At 37.4% G+C, this 19,432-nt stretch overlaps 1 protein-coding gene across 5 annotated transcripts in view; it reads left to right on the top strand.

Moving 5' to 3' along the window:
* The window catches only part of LOC126484069 (protein abrupt), a 92,525-nt gene that overhangs the window by 51,558 nt on the left and 21,535 nt on the right, over nucleotides 1-19,432 (top strand). The window lies entirely within an intron of this gene.

The raw sequence follows: 19,432 nt of genomic DNA, 5'->3' as shown, positions 1-19,432 counted from the left end.
TTATTCCAAGTCATATCTAATGTTATTCTGTCTGTACTTTGAGCAGGCTGTGAAGGAAATCGTGGAGAAATTTGGAAAGGGAGTTAGAGTTATTAGGGGAGAAGAAATAAAATTTTGAGGTTTGCTGATGGCATTGTAATTCTGTCAGACACACAAAAGGCTTCAAAGAGCAGTTGAATGGAATGCATAGTGTCTTTGTAAAGAGATCAAATGTTCAGATAGGAGAATGTCTGGCCTCAGGATCAAACACAGAAATGGTGTCTGTTGTTTCAGTCTTATCCAAAATAACACACACTGTTAACATAGTTGTTCTGAATCTTCTTCTGCAGAGAGAGAGAGAGAGAGAGAGAGAGAGAGAGAGAGAGAGAGAGTGTGTGTGTGTGTGTGTGTGTGTGTGTGTGTGTTTTTGATTTTCTTACTGCTGAGTGCGCAGTTAGTTTTCCTTGTATGAGGTGAGAGAAAATTGTCAAAAGTAAGGAACTGGCTGTAAGAGATTAGAGAAGTTCCTCTCAAAACATTTAACATGAAGAGAGTGAGCTATGAGTAAAGCCTTAGAGTTTTAGTAGAAAATAAAGTCAGAGGTTGTTTGTCAGTGCATTAGAATGACCAATGGGAAGAATTGTTGACGGAGAATGTGAAAAACTACATTTAACTTGCAATAGACATGAACTTAAACTAGATCCAACCTAGATAAAATATCTGGTAAGAATATTAGTGAGGAAATTGTACTGACCAGTTGTGGACCTACCATCCCATGGCAGCATGCCTCGAATAAGCAAGAACATTAGTGACAGATTACTATCCACTAATGAGGATGTGCTGGTGGATATGGAATTTCCATAGGTATGAAAGATCTGAAAGTCGAGAGAACTTATCGGAAGACAGTGTGTAGCAAATGTTGATTTCTGGAGTGGTTAACTCTATATTATGGGAGCAAGTAGCCAGAAAAGCTGAAAATCTTAAGAAAAAAAATTGATTAAATATTAAAACCACTCTGCCGTTTAAGGCATCGAAGCTTGTTAGAGGCAGCCTTAAATAAAAAAATTTAACTTTCCACTGAATTCTGCATTGCGAATTGTTCATTCTCTTAACAAACAAATTGTGATTATATGAAAATATCAGAAACTAGGAAATATTTAACATATTTTTGTCTGTCTGATTACAATGATGCCGTTGTTGTTGTTTCAAAATTAAGTAATTAATAAATAAATAATGAAATAAAAGAACATTGGAAAATTGGAAGACAAATTTTAAGTAGTTATTCATATGGTTTACATTGTACCAAATCGGAAATTAAAATTGTATAACAAAGATGCACTTAACCCAAATGCTGGTTTCAACTCATTAGTGTGTTACTAGAAGTGTGATTTTATTAGAGGTGGAAAGCCCTCTTTGACCTATGAAAAGGGGGAAGATGGATACTTAATGTACATTTCAGTGTGAAACCTTACACAGAGTGCAGCATGACATTTTCTTATATAGGTATAAAGCATTCTCAGAGGCAAAGGAAGCATTAAATCTTAGGACTTAATCAGGCTCAAACTGTAGGGTGTGCGTTTGGACCCTCGACCTGCCATCCATGAAGCCACAGGGTGAGAGCTTTTAAGACCAGTGGGTCATCGATATACCAATTCAACAAATTCGACTTACTTTTAAATCTACACTTTTACTCTGAAATTCACAGTAAAGTCCCTGGCAAAGGTTCATCGTACTACCTTCAAGCTATCAGTGATCATCATTTCTTCCAGTGTAGGTGGGTGCCAATAAAAAATTTCCACTCTCTGAAGAATGTCACGAGAAGGTTCTGCCACAGAGAAAAATGCTTCTGTTTTAATGATTGCCAGTCCAATTCGTGTATCTGTGGGACTCTCTCCCATATTTTGTGATAATACAAAATGAGCTGCCCTTCTTTGAATTTTTTGATGTCCTCTGTCAATTCTATCTGGTGCAGATCCCATACCACACAGCAATACTTCAGAAGATGACAAACAAGTGTAGTGCAGGCAGTCTCTTTAGTAGACCTCTTGAATTTTCTAAGTGTTATGCCATCAAATTGCACTCTTTGGTTTGCTTTCCCCATGACATTATGCATGTGGTCCGGTTTCAGTTATTTGTAGTTGTAATCCCTAAGTATTTAGTTGAATTCATCGTGTAACTGAAATTTTGCAGATTCCTTTTCGTACTCATGTGGACGACTTCACACTTTTCATTATGTAGAATAAATTTCCATTTTCAACATCATAAAGATATCTTGTCTAAATCATTTTGCATTTGGTTTTTGTCACCTGATGACTCTTAATGATTTTAAGTGACAGCATCATCTGTAAACATTCTGAGGGGGCTGCTCAGATTGTCTTCTAAATCGTTTATGTAGATCAGGAACAGCAGAGGACCTATAACACTCCCTTGGGGAATGCCATATATTACTTGTGTTTTACGCGATGACTTTGTTGGTAACTACAAACTGACGGAAGTAAAGTTTTGAGGGTGAGTCGCGAGTCATGCTTGGGTAGCTCGGTTGGTAGAGTACTTGTCCGCGAAAGGCAAAGGTCCTGAGTTTGAGTCTCGGCCAGGCACACAGTTTTAATCTGCCAGGAAATTTTGTATTGGTTTTTTCTACACATGTTGGCTATTGGTTGCAGTTTGCAACAACATACTGGTGCAAAACAAAAATTGCAGACCAGAGGGGGTAAAAGACAGAAAAAGTATGAAAACTACACCTTGCCTATTTAAGAATTACTTAACCTAAGTAAAGAATCTTTACATCATACAAATGGAAATGATCATGAACAGTCCATCCGTCTGTCTGCAGTACAGAGTTTTCTACTGCTGAGCAAGATCCACATTCCCTTGACAGTAGAAGGAATTTACATCTGTCTCATTTAGTCTTCTCTAAGGCCTTGGGTTTTGCAAGTATAAAAGGTTTTGTGGAAATATGTGGTGCCGTTCCTTGGGGACAGTCAATTCTGTTACACACACTCATGTTACGCACTACAGTTGGAGGTCTCCAGATGTGTAGACATGAAGATTATTACAACAACCCAACATATAGCTATTTAACCTTTGTAGCGTTTTTTTAATTTAGTGGTAGGCTTCAAGTTTCCACCTGACTGTCCAGATTTAGGTTTTCAATATTTCCCTAAATTAGCCAGGTCCTATGTTGGGCTGATTCCTTTTGTAAAGGAGTGTGGCAAATTTTCTTCACCATCCTAGTCCAGTCTTAGGTTATTTTTGTGCCCCCCCCCCCCCCCTCCCCCATTTCCTCTATCCATCCCTTTATTGTTCTTGCTGATCGAAATATCCTCTGACCACAATTTCACTGTGTGTTTTGATACATATTACCTCATTGGCTTCTGAAAGTACCCTTAACACCACCAAAAACAGCAGTGGCTGGTAGTGAATTTTGTATTTAGAAGAGTAGAATTTACTTTCCAATCCCATAATCTTGATTCAGCTGTAGTTTTCTTAAATCACTTAATAAATGGACGCTTGGAATTTCTTAGTCCAGTTCTAACTACATTTGTGGTGACACTGACCTGGTTTTTGCAGCAGTCTTGATCACCACAAATCTGAAAGTCTAAATGAGTGTGGGAAGGCATTTTCTCAAAGCTCTACATGACACCATAATTTACTAGGGCTAGCTGAAAAGTAATACCTCCATTTTTATATGTTAAAACTGTGAAAGCTTTAGGTTAAAAAAATTATTAAGTTCTGCGTATTTATTCTTCATCTCTAAATATTTATTTCTCAACATAGTCACCCTAGCGATGAACACATTTCTTCCAGTGAGAGACAGTTTGTCGTTACCATCACTGTAAGATGTTGGGCTTGGTTGACGGAGCTACAACTCGCCTGCTTGCACCGCTTCATCACTATCAAAGTCCATAAATGTGTACTTTAACGTTTGTAAATGGGTGAAAGGGGCCTAGATTGGATTGTATGAGAGATGGTTGATGACAGTGAAGCTAATGCACCGAAATGTTGCAGATGTCGTGGCACTTGTGTGTTTCGGCATTGACATGCCGAAAGAGAGGGAGCTCCACGTGTGGACGAACTCGTTGAATTTGAAACTTCATTCCAGCAAGGTGTTCCTTAGGGACAGTCAATTCTGTTACACACCCCCATGTTATGCACTACAGTTGGAGGTCTCCAGATGTGTAGACATGAAGAACAAATATGTAGAATGTTAACAATGTAGAAAATGACAGATTGCTGCATACCGTAAAGAAGACACGTTAAGTTGTGGAAGGCACAATTAAGATATTTACACAAAGCTTTTGGCCACAGCCTTCATCAGCAGTCTAGAGAAACAAAGAAACACACACCACATCATTAATACCCACAAGCAAGCACACCTTATGCACACAAGACTGCCAACTCCAGCAACTCGGGCCAGAATTCAACTACCACGTGGGATGTCAGCAGCAATCTGGAGGGACCAGGGAAGGAAAAAGGATAGTAGTGTGCAGGTGGGGGGACACTGTCATTTTTTTAAAAATTTTGTGTATTGAACATCAAATAAAATCCAAACAATAAATTTCAGCTGGTAATGCACAGAATTTCTTCTCACCTTACGGTGTTTCCCCTTTCCCCACAAAAATCCACTGTCCTCATCAGCATGATAGACTTAATTGCCAAGACGAACAGACTGAGCCACATGGTGGAAAAGAGTGTTGTCTTTCACCTTTGTAGTGAGCAGGCACAAATACGAGGGCAGTTCAATAAGTAATGCAACACATTTTTTTTTCTGAAACAGGGGTTGTTTTATTCAGCATTGAAATACACCAGGTTATTCCCCAATCTTTTAGCTACACAACACTATTTTTCAACGTAATCTCCATTCAATGCTACGGCCTTGCGCCACCTTGAAATGAGGGCCTGTATGCCTGCACGGTACCATTCCACTGGTCGATGTCGGAGCCAACGTCGTACTGCATCAATAACTTCATCATCATCCGCGTAGTGCCTCCCACGGATTGCGTCCTTCATTGGGCCAAACATATGGAAGTCCGACGGTGCGAGATCGGGGCTGTAGGGTGCAGAGGAAGAACAGTCCACTGAAGTTTTGTGAGCTCCTCTCGGGTGCGAAGACTTGTGTGAGGTCTTGCATTGTCATGAAGAAGGAGAAGTTCGTTCAGATTTTTGTGCCTACGAACACGCTGAAGTCGTTTCTTCTATTTCTGAAGAGTAGCACAATACACTTCAGAGTTGATCGTTTGACCATGGGGAAGGACATCGAACAGAATAACCCCTTCAGCGTCCCAGAAGACTGTAACCATGACTTTACCAGCTGAGGGTATGGCTTTAAACTTTTTCTTGGTAGGGGAGTGGGTGTGGCGCCACTCCATTGATTGCCATTTTGTTTCAGGTTCGAAGTGATGAACCCATGTTTCATCGCCTGTAACAATCTTTGACAAGAAATTGTCACCCTCAGCCACATGACGAGCAAGCAATTCCGCACAGATGGTTCTCCTTTGCTCTTTATGGTGTTCGGTTAGACAACGAGGGACCCAGCAGGAACAAACCTTTGAATATCCCAACTGGTGAACAATTGTGACAGCACTACCAACAGAGATGTCAAGTTGAGCACTGAGTTGTTTGATGGTGATCCGTCGATCATCTCGAACGAGTGTGTTCGCACGCTCCGCCATTGCAGGAGTCACAGCTGTGCACAGCCGGCCCGCACGCGGGAGATCAGACAGTCTTGCTTGACCTTGCGGCATTGATGACACACGCTTTGCCCAACGACTCACAGTGCTTTTGTGCACTGCCAGATCACCGTAGACATTCTGCAAGCGCCTATGAATATCTGAGATGCCCTGGTTTTCCGCCAAAAGAAACTCGACCACTGCCCATTGTTTGCAACGCACATCCGTTACAGACGCCATTTTAACAGCTCCGTACAGCACTGCCACCTGTCGGAAGCCAATGAAACTATACGAGACGAAGCGGGAATGTTTGGAAATATTCCACAAGAAATTTCCGGTTTTTTCAACCAAAATTGGCCGAGAAAAAAAATTTGTTGCATTACTTATTGAACTGCCCTCGTATAATACTTCTGCGGCTTCATCTCTTGATTTTGAATAGATACGTGAAGCACCTTCCGTTTACCAAACTTCTTCATTGAACAACAATTGAGTCCCATCAAATAGTTAATACTTTGCTGCTTGCTGTGACGACCAAGGTCGCAGCTGTAAAACATTTGAAAGGAGAATGTTAACCTATTCCCATCTTGAATTTATGAGCACTGTCGATGCACTCAGAGAAGGAAGTGCAGATACATCAATGTCAACATATTGCAAAGACTACTCTCTTAAGTATAAAACAATTTTTCTATTCATGGAAGGCATATTATGGAATACCTGCGGACCGAACCGCTGTGAGCAGTTGACTGTATGTTAAATTCTTTCACTGTGACAGTGTCCTGAAAATAATAGTCATTCATACACTACCAGGTTTTTTTCCCTGCAATTCTAAATTGTTGTGAAATGAAATGTACATGGTGTGTCTCAAGGTGCAGATAATACTCTGGTTTCATTTCTAAATCAGATTTTGTCTGTTTGTAGAATATCAGGAAATAAGTTCACTTTGAACATTATCATCATGTTCCGTCAAGCACCGATGGAGAATTCATTTAATGTTATACATTTCATTTTGTGCATACTGATTTTTAGTTTAAGCAATGAGCTATGGCATATGTAACTCTTGGCATATCAACTACCAGGGGGCAGAAGGTAGACAACTGCAGGCTTTAGTCACCTCGATGCAACAACAGTGGATTTAGAGAAAACATTCACAGGTTCTTCCTGTGAATACGCCTTTCCTTAAACACACTGCAATCTCATTTGTATATTAACTTAGAACATTATGTTCTATCTCTACATTTTAAAAAATCTATTTATGCTTTATTTAATGATTTAGTAGTTTTTTCTGACCTTCCCAACGACAATTATACTTCTGACAATAATAATAAACATTATATTTCTGAATTCAAAGCTTTGTTTTGACGCTCTCTAGTAACTAATGATTTATTAATCCATAACACCACAACAAATTTTAACAAACCGAGAAATTTATGCATCGGAGGAAAACAATAAACTCACTTTAGCGATATATTTTTTCAGTGTTTTCAGCAAGTGGCTTCAATATTCTTACAGCTGTATTATAGAAAAAACTTCAGTATAAACAACAATTGAAGGGTTCAGCAGAAGGAAGTGCTAACCTTCAGTTTTCTAAGGATTAATCTGATCGCACTATCTGTTCCATTTTTGAGTGCACCTCATGCTGGTAATAAATTTTTCCACATGTACTGCTAGAAAAAGGTGTCTCGTATATACCAAACAATGGAAAATCCAGGATTGAATATAACCATATTATGAGAAGGAAAATAGCTACTCACCATATAGCGGAGATGCTGAGTTGCAGATAGGCATGACAAAAATATTTTCCCACTTAAAGCTTTTGGCCAATGGCCTTTGTCAACAATAGACACATACGTACACACATGCTCACGCAAAAACAACTCGCACACATGACTGCAGTTTAGTTGCCTGAGACTGCAGTCTCCTATAAAATTTGTTTTGTCTTATTGTATTTATGTTCTTGACAACTCTAAATATTTTCTTGTGGATTAGTTCTTTCTTCTACTGACCCAGTCAATTAATCTTCAATTTTAAATTTGTAAAATATTTATCAGCATCAGTCTTTAACAAAATTTCATTAGTACATGCCTTTTGTGTGCACACTTCCTGTTGACTGAATGTAATGGAAGCTACAGCTAACAGAATGTCAGTCACACAAGGAGTTCAGTAGTGAGCAGAACAGAAGGTGCAGCCACCTTTACTCGGAATAATGCTGTTAAGATAAATGAGACCATTGTTGGTTGAAAGTGTCATAATACTAGGTAAAGAAGGCTGGTAAGAACATGAAGTTGATAGCTGTGAGATTTTGGAGTAGTACTTAAAATTGTGTACAAAGGATTAGCTAATGGGAAATCGAGGCAGTATATGTGTCATAGCAGACAAGGAACTCAAACCCACTGAGATAGAGATTTAAACTGCAAATGATATTGTTTTGGGCAAAACTCGGTTTCGAGGATGAGCACATACTTGAAATTAAATCCTTCTGTCGACCACCAGACTCGCCCACAGATATAATGAAAAACTTTAGATAAAACTTCATTTTGTTAATACGGTCATCATTGGTGGAGACTTTAATCATCCAAGAACCAATTGTGACTATTACAGTTTTGTTAGTGTTGGGTGTGAGAACACATCCCTGAAAACATAACTAAAAGCCTGCTCTGAAAACTAACTGGAGGAGATAGTTTGGAAGCCCACACATGATAAAAATATGGGATCTAATGGCAACAGATAGACCTCATCTCTTTGAAACAGACATCAACAACAATGAGAGTGTTGTAGCAACAGTTATTACCAATATTTAAAAACCAAAACAGTCTAAGATTGCAAGCATTTGTTTAATTCAATTACCAGTTTCAGTTGTAATGATCATCTTCAGATTGATCCATAAAAGAACGTGCATATTTACGAATAAGAGAACTGTGAAAAGTTAACAAATTCAAAAGTATTAGTGTTGACCCACATTGTCTTAGAAGCAACAAAAAAACAACATACGTCTCCTTAAAGTTAAAAAAAGGGACAAATAAAAATTTTAGCCATGATCATTATCATTACATGGCATAAAAACCTAATAAAGTTATAGTAAATGATTATAGTCTGTAACGCAGGACTGTCATTAGCACACTCTGTTTACAGCTGCAGTACGAACAGCTGAGGGGGCTTGGCCACTAGGAATTGCTGTCTGTAAACACTGTTTATGGTGGCTATTACACAAGGCAGAGATATGATTCAGTACCAAAGTTTGGTCGAGTTATTCACTCTTTTAACCATAATAGAGCAAAGATCTCTCGAACAAAAAAATCATCCCAATGGTTGTAAGAAAGCACAAGTCACACCTGTCTAAAAGAAGGATAGCATAGGGAAAGCACAAAACTAGCATTTTATATCCTTGACATACGTTTTGTGTGTGTGTGTGTGTGTGTGTGTGTGTGTGTGTGTGTGTGTGTGTGTGTGTAGACTCTTAGAACATATTCTTAGCTCAAATGTAACATGGTATCTCAAACACAGTGACCTCCATGCCAGTCTTGAGTAATCTTGTTTTATGAAGCGAACTCTGAAAACAATGGTCATTCAAAACCCATCTTCAGCTTTTCTCTGAAGACATTCTGAAAATCATGGATCAGGACAAGCAGGTAGATGCAGTATTTCTTGACTTAAGAAAACATTCAACTCAGTACCACACCTATGCTTATTATTGAAAGGAAGGGGTATCAAGCTAAACTTATGCCTGGACTGAGGATCTCGTGATTGGGAGAATGTAGGATGTTACTGTAGATGAAAAGTTGTTGACAGATGGAGAAGTAACTTTGTGCGCTGTGTTGTGAACCTTGCTGTTCATGTTGTACATCAATGCTGATGCAGCTAATATTAATAGTAATTTCAGACTTTTGCAGGTGTTGCAGTTACATATAATAAACTGCTGCATGTAAAAATCTTCATGAATATTTAGTCATATCTTGATAAGATTTGGTGTGAGGTGTGAGGATTGGCATCTTATTGTAAATGTTCAAAAATGTAGAGATCACTTCATAAAACAAAACAAAGGAATGACTAAAATGCATATGAATCAAAATCGGAATTGGTCAACTTATACAAATACCTTTTTAGAACAGTTTGTTTGGATATAAAATGGAAGGATCTCAGTTCAGTCATATGTAAAGCAGATGGTAAACTTCGGTTCTTTGCTAGTGTTCCAGGGAAATGCAGTCAGCTTACAAAGAAGATAGCTTACAAAACCATTGTGCAACACATTCTGAAATATTGCTCAAGTGTTTTGGACCCTTCTTAAACAGGACTAACAAGGAGCATTGAACACATACACAGTGAGTGGTCACAAGATTGTTTGATTATGGGAGTGCATCACAGTTAAATTGAGGGGGGGGGGGGGCCTTAACTGGCAGATGCTTGAAGAAACATGCAAACTATCCCTAAGCTTTCTTAAAGCATTTCAAGAATCATCTATGAGTGATGAATCAAGGAATATAACACAATCCCTTACGTATTGCTCCCGAAATAAAAGTCAGGCTAATTACACAGAAACATTTAAGCAATCATTCTTCTAATCAATTGGTAATGCTGCTAGTTCAGTGTCGGAGGAAGGCAAAGGCGTACTACTTCCAGTAGTACTATATCTATTAAAGCACCATGTTGCTGCAAAAACATTGGAACTGAAAAGAGCTTCACTTACGTCAATTAATGACTGTTTTCAGGCCATTAATTGTTTGTTGTTGTGTTTGTTAGAGTATTTTAAGTTGTTTGTTGCCATTTTAAACATGGTTTGACAGAAATACATATATCACTTTCCACAGAACCTGTTTGTTGTTAATACAACATGTGTTCATGATAGTGGTATGCAATTTATTATGAAGAAAACGTGTTAAATGACCCATGCTTCCTTATAGTGTAGAAATTTGAAAAGACCAAATGGTATCATTGCTGCATTCCACCAACCACCATAATGTACGACCTAACATTATGGATAAAATAATAATTGGGAAGATAGCAAAGTAGCCCTGGTGATATACTTCTATTTAAGAAGAATGGAGTTCGTGTTTCTGATCACCTTGATTTTTTAAATTTCCTTTGATTTCCCTAACTCATTCCAGGCAAAACAGTAAATGCAACGGGCATTCTCATCCACTGTTCTTCACAACTGTGCCACTGTTTCATTTGTAATTATAGTAATAACATAATGTGATATATTAAAACATAACCTCTCATAATTCCTGCCTGCAAATTTGACTAAACCATAATAAAGTTCTTTTGGTTGCTTCCCTATTCCCTCTCATCAACAGAAAAATGGGTAGGGAAAATAACCACACAGATGTAGTATCAAAGTTTTTGAATGAAAAATGAACTTAAGTACTTAAGAGTGAAACAAGGAACGTTAATTTTCTTTGAAGCAGTTTGCACAGCAATAACAAAAGGCAGAGATTTGGGTGAAATTCATTGTTGGGAGCATCATGATAATTAGAAATATTTATCACTTCCAGTAGCCGGAATTGTCCCAAAGATTTCATTACAATAACACACAACAAACAAGTTTCATTGATATCAATCCGCATTACACTGTACACTAATCAGCAACAGCAATGTAATAATGATAAAAGACTTGTGAACATAAAAACTTAAAAAAAAGAAATATACTTCTTTTCAAGTTCTTAATAACATGTTATGTTTTATGGGGTATAATTTCTGTGTAGTTTTAAAAACCAGGTTTTGTGTTTAAACATTCATGTACATAGCATTTCAATGATGATAGTGTGTATATTTATTCTATGTATGAATCCCTTGGAAGACGAGTAAAAAGTTTTCAAATTGCAAAGGTGTTTTTCTTATCACCAAAACTTTGCGCTGCATGCTGTTTGACTGCTAGCTAACTAATGCTACATAACTTTTTTCCATTGTGAATGAATATTTGTGCATATATGTAAAATGATCATAACCAAAACGTGTAACCATATCATTAATTTTTATACAATATGGGGTGTATTCTCGCTCTTATGCAGCCTGGGTGCTCAGAGATGTTTGTGTGTGTGAAATCAAAGACATTACTGGATGTGATGAATATTAATCAGGTACTCTTTAGAAAAGACAGCTCATTAGTTGTTTAAAGTCTTTCTCTCTTATTGTCCTTTCTTTCCATTCCATACCACCAACAATGTGTGTGTGCGTGTGTGTACTTCTAGCTGCATGTGCAAAGACTTCTTTTAATTTGCAGTTTTCTTTTATTTCAAATGGTATTTCAACTCTGAGTGCCTGTATGTTAGGAACCATCATTGTGAAAATTATAAACATAAGAAAGTCAGAGAACAGAACTGATAAACCTGGCCTGGACTTCCAGGGCCCTGGTCTGCTTTGGGAGGATCAGTTCCACATGATGATGGTGCTCAGAAGCCAATCTGCCCAGAGTGTGGTCGAATGTACAGCACTACTAGCAACCTCAAGCAGCACATCGCGAATGTTCATTCCTCGACAAACTATTGGGAGCCATGCCAGATATGTGGCAAACGCTTCAAAACAAAACAATACTTGCATACACATCTGTTGCAAACACATGGGATTCGGCAGAGAAGCATTAGAAATCAGAATTTGCTTAATTATCAGCAGTCCTCTCAGATATAACAAAATTTCCTTTGAGGAGGAGAGAGTATTAACTGCAGATGCACAAAGGACACTCAGTATAACTGCTACTTTTTGAATATCATATGGTATTCTTTTTCTAAAGTGCTCTGTCTTTACATTATGTTGAAGATTGAAAGTCCTGTCACGTAATTACTTACATTGATCTGAAAAATTATGCTCTGAAAACAGAAACTTCTGAAATTATTTCAATAGCAATGTAATGATACACATTTTCATTCTGCAGTCTCATAGAATCAGATGAGTAATAATTCCGTTCAGTTAAAAGATTGTATGCTATATGGGTAGGGTGTAGGTTTGACAGCATCATGTAATTATATGGAAATAAAACTGCAGTCTTTCAACTGTGCCCTTGATCAAGAAACACTTGTACAAAAGGTTCTATTGTAGCAGAATAATCCTAAGTAACAGGTATTGGCAAGAAGGATTTTTGTGTGTAACCAAAGAAATGTCTGGTTTGTGTCTCAACAACTTGAAGAACTAAGTGAGAATATTTTTTACAGTTTGTAATCAGCTTATCATTGAGAAATTATTCCTTATACCTGTCATTGCCTAAATAAGTGATACTCTCACTGTAGTATCTGGGCTGCCATTAATGGAATATTTTTGAAATTAATTGTCATTTATCAATACTGAAGTACCACTCCCCTCGTTTGCAGGGGCGACTGTAGGCTCCTTCCCTTCAACTCTCCGACCCATGTGCTCCTTTTGCGGCCGGGTTTACAGCTCACCAAGTAACTTACGGCAGCATATCAGCAATGTACATGTTCAAACTTCAGAAGATCAGTGGCACTCGTGTGATGTCTGTGGCAAGAAATGCAAGACCAAACATTACCTCATCAACCACAAACTACAGGCTCATGGAATTAGACAGAGACAGCTATAGACTTTGAAAGGAGTTACTTGTAGAAGACTTTAATTACAAAAGTTGGTTACTGCGCACTGTTATTTTTCTTTGGAGGAATGACAAAAATTATTTGTTAAATTTGTTTTTTTAATGAAAACTAAAACCATGGTTTCATGTAATACATACAGCTTGTCAACTCCCCACTCCCCCCCCCCCCCCATAAAAAAAAAAAAGAAAATTCTCTCTCTCCTTCTCTTTTCCTTCTCTCTATTATTTAAAAAAGGCTTGCAAAATAAAACATAAGCAAGTGCTTGGTTGGGTGTAAAGCTATCATCAGTTTAAAAGTAATTGTTGATATGAATTTTTTTAAAAGTTAGCTAGTAAATTTGTCAGTTTCATCAAGGCTACGTCTGTGAAAGTGCTAGTTGTTCAATTCTGTCTTTCTCACTCCTGCTACACTAAAAAATGCAGGAATTTTTTTTTTATAAAGAGATTTGCACGCCTTTCTATCTGCATTTCTAATTGCTATTGATGATAAGCAGTCCACAAAGTTACTGTGGGCAACGCAGAATAGTGGTGTTTGCAATCTGTTTACTGCTAATTTGTCGTTTTCCAAACCCAAAAAGGGAGCATATAGCATTAAATCATATTCAATGAGAGGAAGGGGTGGAGTTTGTGGGAAGGAGTGAGGTTTGTGGGAAGGGTGAGGTTTGTGTTCCACCACTGTTCATATCTATTGTTAGACTATGGGGCATCAAAAGAGAGTGCTCGATAAAAACAAATTTCGGTATATAGTTCTGGATTCGTCTTGTAAAAACATCAGTTGGAAATGGTAATTGTTAAGCTGAGATAGAATTTAAACAAAATGACAAGAAATGCTTGTACAAAATGGGAGCACTTTATTTTGAGAATATCCCTTCCCGGATAAGCGCTTAACTGATGATACTAACACTATAGGTAGATCATTTTCTTAGATTAATTTTGATTGACTTAAATCAAATTCATCTTTAGTCCTTAGTAACATACAAACCTGATGGAGAATTGTCATTATGCATTGCATGTATTGTCCCGAATTGTGACAGTAGCTTATAGGTGGTCTCTCTCTTACGGACCTTCTGTACAATAGTCTTGAATGCTCAGTACCGTGCCTGGTCAAAATGTACTACATGTTAGTGAGCTCAGTGTGGTGTTCTCCCTGCTCCCTCTTGGGCTGTAATCCCCCCTCCCGTTACTACTCCTGCAAAACCAGAGATTTGGCTCTGTAGAAATTTGTAACAATGTTTAATGTTCATTTTCTCCTTTGGAAATTCAGTCTGTTGAGAATTACATGTTGCCTGAGACTACTCTCATAGAGCATACTTGAAAATCTCATGTTACAAATAAGAGAAGTAAACTGTACGGGCAGTGCAGTTAGGAGCAGAATTGTGGGTGACAACTTGTTTTCCTTATATATTATTACTGAGACTTTAATAGAGTAAATGAAAAAATAGTAATGACATTCAAGTTTTAGTTCCTTGTGATGGTTTTTGCAGTTTCTTATGCCCGCATACACCAAACTGTGTACAAGCTGTAATCAAAAAGTGATGGGAATCTTTTTCTTTAAGTATCTTCATTTATTCATCGTCAACAACAACTTGCTCCCTTCAAAGTAATCCCAATTAGATGTAATATGCTTGTGCCAGTGCTTTTTCCAGTCTTCGAAGCACTTTTGGAATTCATTTTCCATTGTGGTGTTCAGTTCCTTCAGCGATTGTGTTCTTAACCCATCAGTGATGGCAGAACATGGGCCTTTCATGGTTCTCTTGAGCCTTGGGGGTAGAAAGAAGTTGCAGGGGTCAATGCCCAGTGAACACAGTGGCTGAAGCCAAATAATGGTTTTTTTTTTTTTGCAAAAAAATCTTGAATAAGCATTGAGATGCGAGCAGGTGCATTATTGTGACACATTTTCCGTAAGTGGTTTTGCCATAATTCTGGTCGTTTCCTTCGGATTGTTTCACATGAATGGTGTGGAACTTCCATCCAGTTGTAATCAAAGAAAACAGTGAAAAGGACCTTCACATGTTATCAAACTTGCCGAATTTTTTTTTTGTCTTGTCTCTTCAAGCAGTTTCCATTGGGACGATTCAGTCTTGGTTTCAGTGTCATACCCATGTTTCGTCATCTGTTATAAACTTTCTTCAGAAACTCATAATCATTGTTGATTACATTCTGAAATTCCTGAGTGACGTCTACGTGACATCATTTTTGGTTGAAATTCAACAATTTTATAATGAGCTTTGCTGCTACGTGTTTCATGTCCGAAACATAAAAAAAAAAAAAAAACTGCTTGGTGCGAACCAAAGGATATGCTGGCATCATCGGCAACCTTTCTGATAGTGATTCTTAACTTCTTCCACACTGTCATCAGTAATTGGTGTGCTAGGGCGTCCAGTACAGTTGTTGTCTTCATCTTCTCGAACCTCTATAAAATGTTTATACCGCTCATAAAATCTTGTCTTCCCCATATTAGATTCGCCAAAAGCCACAGACAACATTTTGAATGTGTTGCTGCACTTTATTCCTTCTTCAGGCAAAATTGAATGTAAATTCTTTGATACAGCTTCTTTCTAAGTAAAAATTCACCGTGCACTCAAGAACATGTATAACTTCTTCAACTTTCAACAATATACTAAATATTCAGAATGGCAGCAAATGCAAATGTACACCAAGAACCATGTGTACAAAGAAAATAAAATAAAAAAATTTGAAAATAGGATGGTATAAAACCACGAAATTGGAAAAATTCCCATTACTTTTTGATCAAACTTCGTATATTATCTACATTCATAAAAGAAAAAAGTAACTGTGTAATCCTGAGAACCTTGGATGCTGACACATCCTATGTCATAATCAGCATTTCTAAAGAAATTCATTAAAAAGACAGTAAACAAAGTGACGTGAAACATATTGTTGCCATTATTATACAAACTGTTCTCTTAAACCTACAAAACTTTTTCCTTTCTCTTGCAGAATAACAAAAACAGTCAGGCTAGGTCACAACTAACATTTGCTTATTCTTGTGGCTAGTTTCAGTCAAACATCCATCTTCAGACTACTAACTCTGAAATTAACAAAATGAGCCATGTATGATACAGCTAATCACTATACAGACAAGCATACAGCAACACAGTTAAGATATAAAAATGCATGCACCCCTGGTGACGTGAGGACCAGTACACTGAGCTGCCGTATGCACCAAAAGGAACCACTAAGCAAGTGCTGACTAGTGTGTAGATGCTAGGGTTTATAAGGGGAAGCTCTAAGATGTGTGCATAGTTTATCCTGTAACTGTGTTGCTGTATATACTTTTTATGGTGAATAGGTGTACGATACTTGACCCTTTTTGTTAATTTCAGAGTTATTGGTGTGAGGACAGTCATGTTTGATAGAAATCAGAATAAATGAATATTAGTTGTGATCTAGCCTGACTGTGTTTGTTATACAGCTTTCGTTATATTGCTTAGGATGATCACCTCAGAAATTATTACCACAGCAAAAGCATTGTCTGGGAAGGTTTAAAGTTCTGAAGAGCTTTTGAGAATAATGTATCTGACCCCAAATCCTAATTTTGCTGTATCCAGGATGTGTCATTCGTACACCTGTGTATTTGCCTGCCTTCAGCTTTTTTTATCAGAAACACAAAAAGGCACATTCTGAGTAGTTAGTACCATTTCAGTGTCAACTATACCGCAATCAAATTAAAGATAATGCTGTGTGCAGTTATATGAGCAGGAAACAACATTAAAAGTCTCTCTCTCTCTCTCTCTCTCTCTCTCTCTCTCTCTCTCATAAACTTTCAAAGAAATTAGAATAGTTTTCCAAATGTAACAAAGGCACTTCCAAAATTTTGGTTGCTTTACTATCCTCCTCCTCTTTGTTGTAACAAGGGTTTAGTGACATAGTCAACGTGAATTACAGTGGTGCTTGTGGTGGAGCAGTTATTGAACTTTGTAATGCTGTTTGCATATGCAGTATAGATGCTTCTACTTCTCCCATTTGTCTTACGAAGACAACCACATATTTGTTAATGCACTCTGCACTGCTTAAATTGTGGGTACCAGGCAAGTAAAGTTCCTGTAATTTTGGTATCCACAACCATCAGTTGGTATGATTTACTTAAGAAAGCACTTTTTTAATTGTTTCCGTACTATTGTGCAGCCACGAACACTGTATATAGGTAGGAAATGGAAACAGTTGTTCTGAATAAGCAGATAGTCTGTAACAGTTGATGTAGTCTCTAGGCAGGAAGCAAGGGGTTTATATGTTGTAAATATATCAGTTGACTGAAGTCTGAAAGGGCAGTTGTCTTCTGAAACTAAATTTAATATAGTCTGTAATGCAGGTACTAACAGTTGTTACTCAAGAATGGTTTCAATTTTTGTATTTTCTTGTCTTCTATGACACATTTTTGCTGTTGACATTCTGATACTACTGTGAGTTGTTTCACCAACTGTAACAATTAAAATTTAATTTGCTGTTCCAATTAAATTTTCATCTCATGATCTTCAGTTCCATAAAGCTTTTTCTCTGTTGTGCTCACTTTTCTAATTGGAACCATTCTTGCTGGCCTGCATTGCAGGGGCGGTTGAGAGTAGGAGTTACGAGTGTCCACTCTGTGATGCTGTGGTAGACGACCTGCACACGATTCGGGCCCATCTCGATCAACATTACCCTCGTGACTCCCCCACCTGCCCTGTGGTTTCGTGTGCAAAAGGTTTCTCACATCCAAACTCTGTACGCAACCATATGAGAATGAAGCATGCGCAGCAGTGGGACAAGATGAAGACTATAAAGTGGTCTTACATATGAGCTGATGTTGTTCACTGAGATAAAACAATGAACTGTCAGTGGTTACCAGTTATTATTGATGGAAAACAGAAACAAGAATGTATTTTCATATTTTTCTGTGGCTTCATAAGTGATACTTGATTCTGTAAATAATGTCATGCGAGTGTTGTGAAATAAATAGTGTCCTTTTGGAAGGGAACCTTAGACAGTGGAAAGAATATGGTGCTTCACCTTAATAATGACATTGGTTCTGAAATATACCTATTTTGAGACCAGTGTCTTATTTTTATGACTGCTAGATTGTGATGAAAAACTGAGAATTTCGCATTGATCTGTACATTTTTTAAAGGAGCCTTTTGATGCATCTGTACAAAGTATGTTTACAAGCTGAGTGTTTAATGCAGATTATCAGATCGGTCCAGTGATTGTATGTTCTAAAATTTTCATTTTTCCTTATTTGATTTACATCTATTACCAATATTAATTATAGTTTTGAAATGAAAATTGTGATAAAATTGTGTGTACATGTCTTACATTAAATAGACATAATAAATATAGTGAAATGATGACATAAGTTGTTAATCCGTGTTGTATTAACTCCTTTTTATTATGCTGAGAAGACCCCACACATACTTAGCAAAAAAGGTTAGAGAAATCAGCATTAAAATTTTCAGGACTGAGCATTTGCCACACCTGATATTAGTTGTAGCCCCATAGTCTTATCATGTTTTGCTCCTATAGACAGTAATGTTTTTGAGTTCCATTTGGTATAAGGTGACACAGGAAAATTAAAATACAAATTAAGAAAATGTTCCTCATGTTCTTCAGTATTTTGTTCCATAGATAAACAAATATCATGGTTAGATTGAAGATGAAGGGCTGTTAACAGAAGGTAAATGCCAACATGTGATGTCTTTACTGCATACAAGTATTTGAAATGCTTCAGCTTCAGAAGGGGGTGCCGTCAAGTAATGTCTGAAATGTTTATTTCTTGCCCAATATTTTTTTTCCTAGATAGTAGAGAAAAAAATAACACTTGTAGTGATTTATTCTGAAGTCACTTTTGGTAGGCGAATTCCTCCATCATTGTCATTTTTAGTCTGCAGACACTGTTACTTTCTGACCATAAGTCATAAGAATCTGGCAAAAAAATTTTCGTTAACCTAGGACATTAATATTGTGCCATATTGAGTGTTTCTTAAAGTTATGTAACATTAATGCTGTTCTTACTCATTACCATTTGTCTAAAAGTATGGTTTCTTTGGTTGACTTGCCCACTTGATTACAGGAAATGAAGCACACTTGCTTTTTAACCTGTTTGAATTTGTCACATTTGGCAAATTTGTATTGTTTCTTAGGCATTATTTAATATACTCATTAACTGGAGGTGTAGAACTAAATTTATTTTCTTCTTGCAGTGGTTGCTCAGTTGATGGAAGTTTGGAAATTTGTGTGTAGGCTCATCTTGAGGGCA

Source organism: Schistocerca serialis, chromosome 6, assembly GCF_023864345.2.
Source record: "Schistocerca serialis cubense isolate TAMUIC-IGC-003099 chromosome 6, iqSchSeri2.2, whole genome shotgun sequence".
Lineage (NCBI taxonomy): Eukaryota > Metazoa > Arthropoda > Insecta > Orthoptera > Acrididae > Schistocerca > Schistocerca serialis.
The sequence above is the reverse complement of the archived record's forward strand: the minus strand, read 5'-3'. Positions and strand labels throughout refer to the sequence as shown.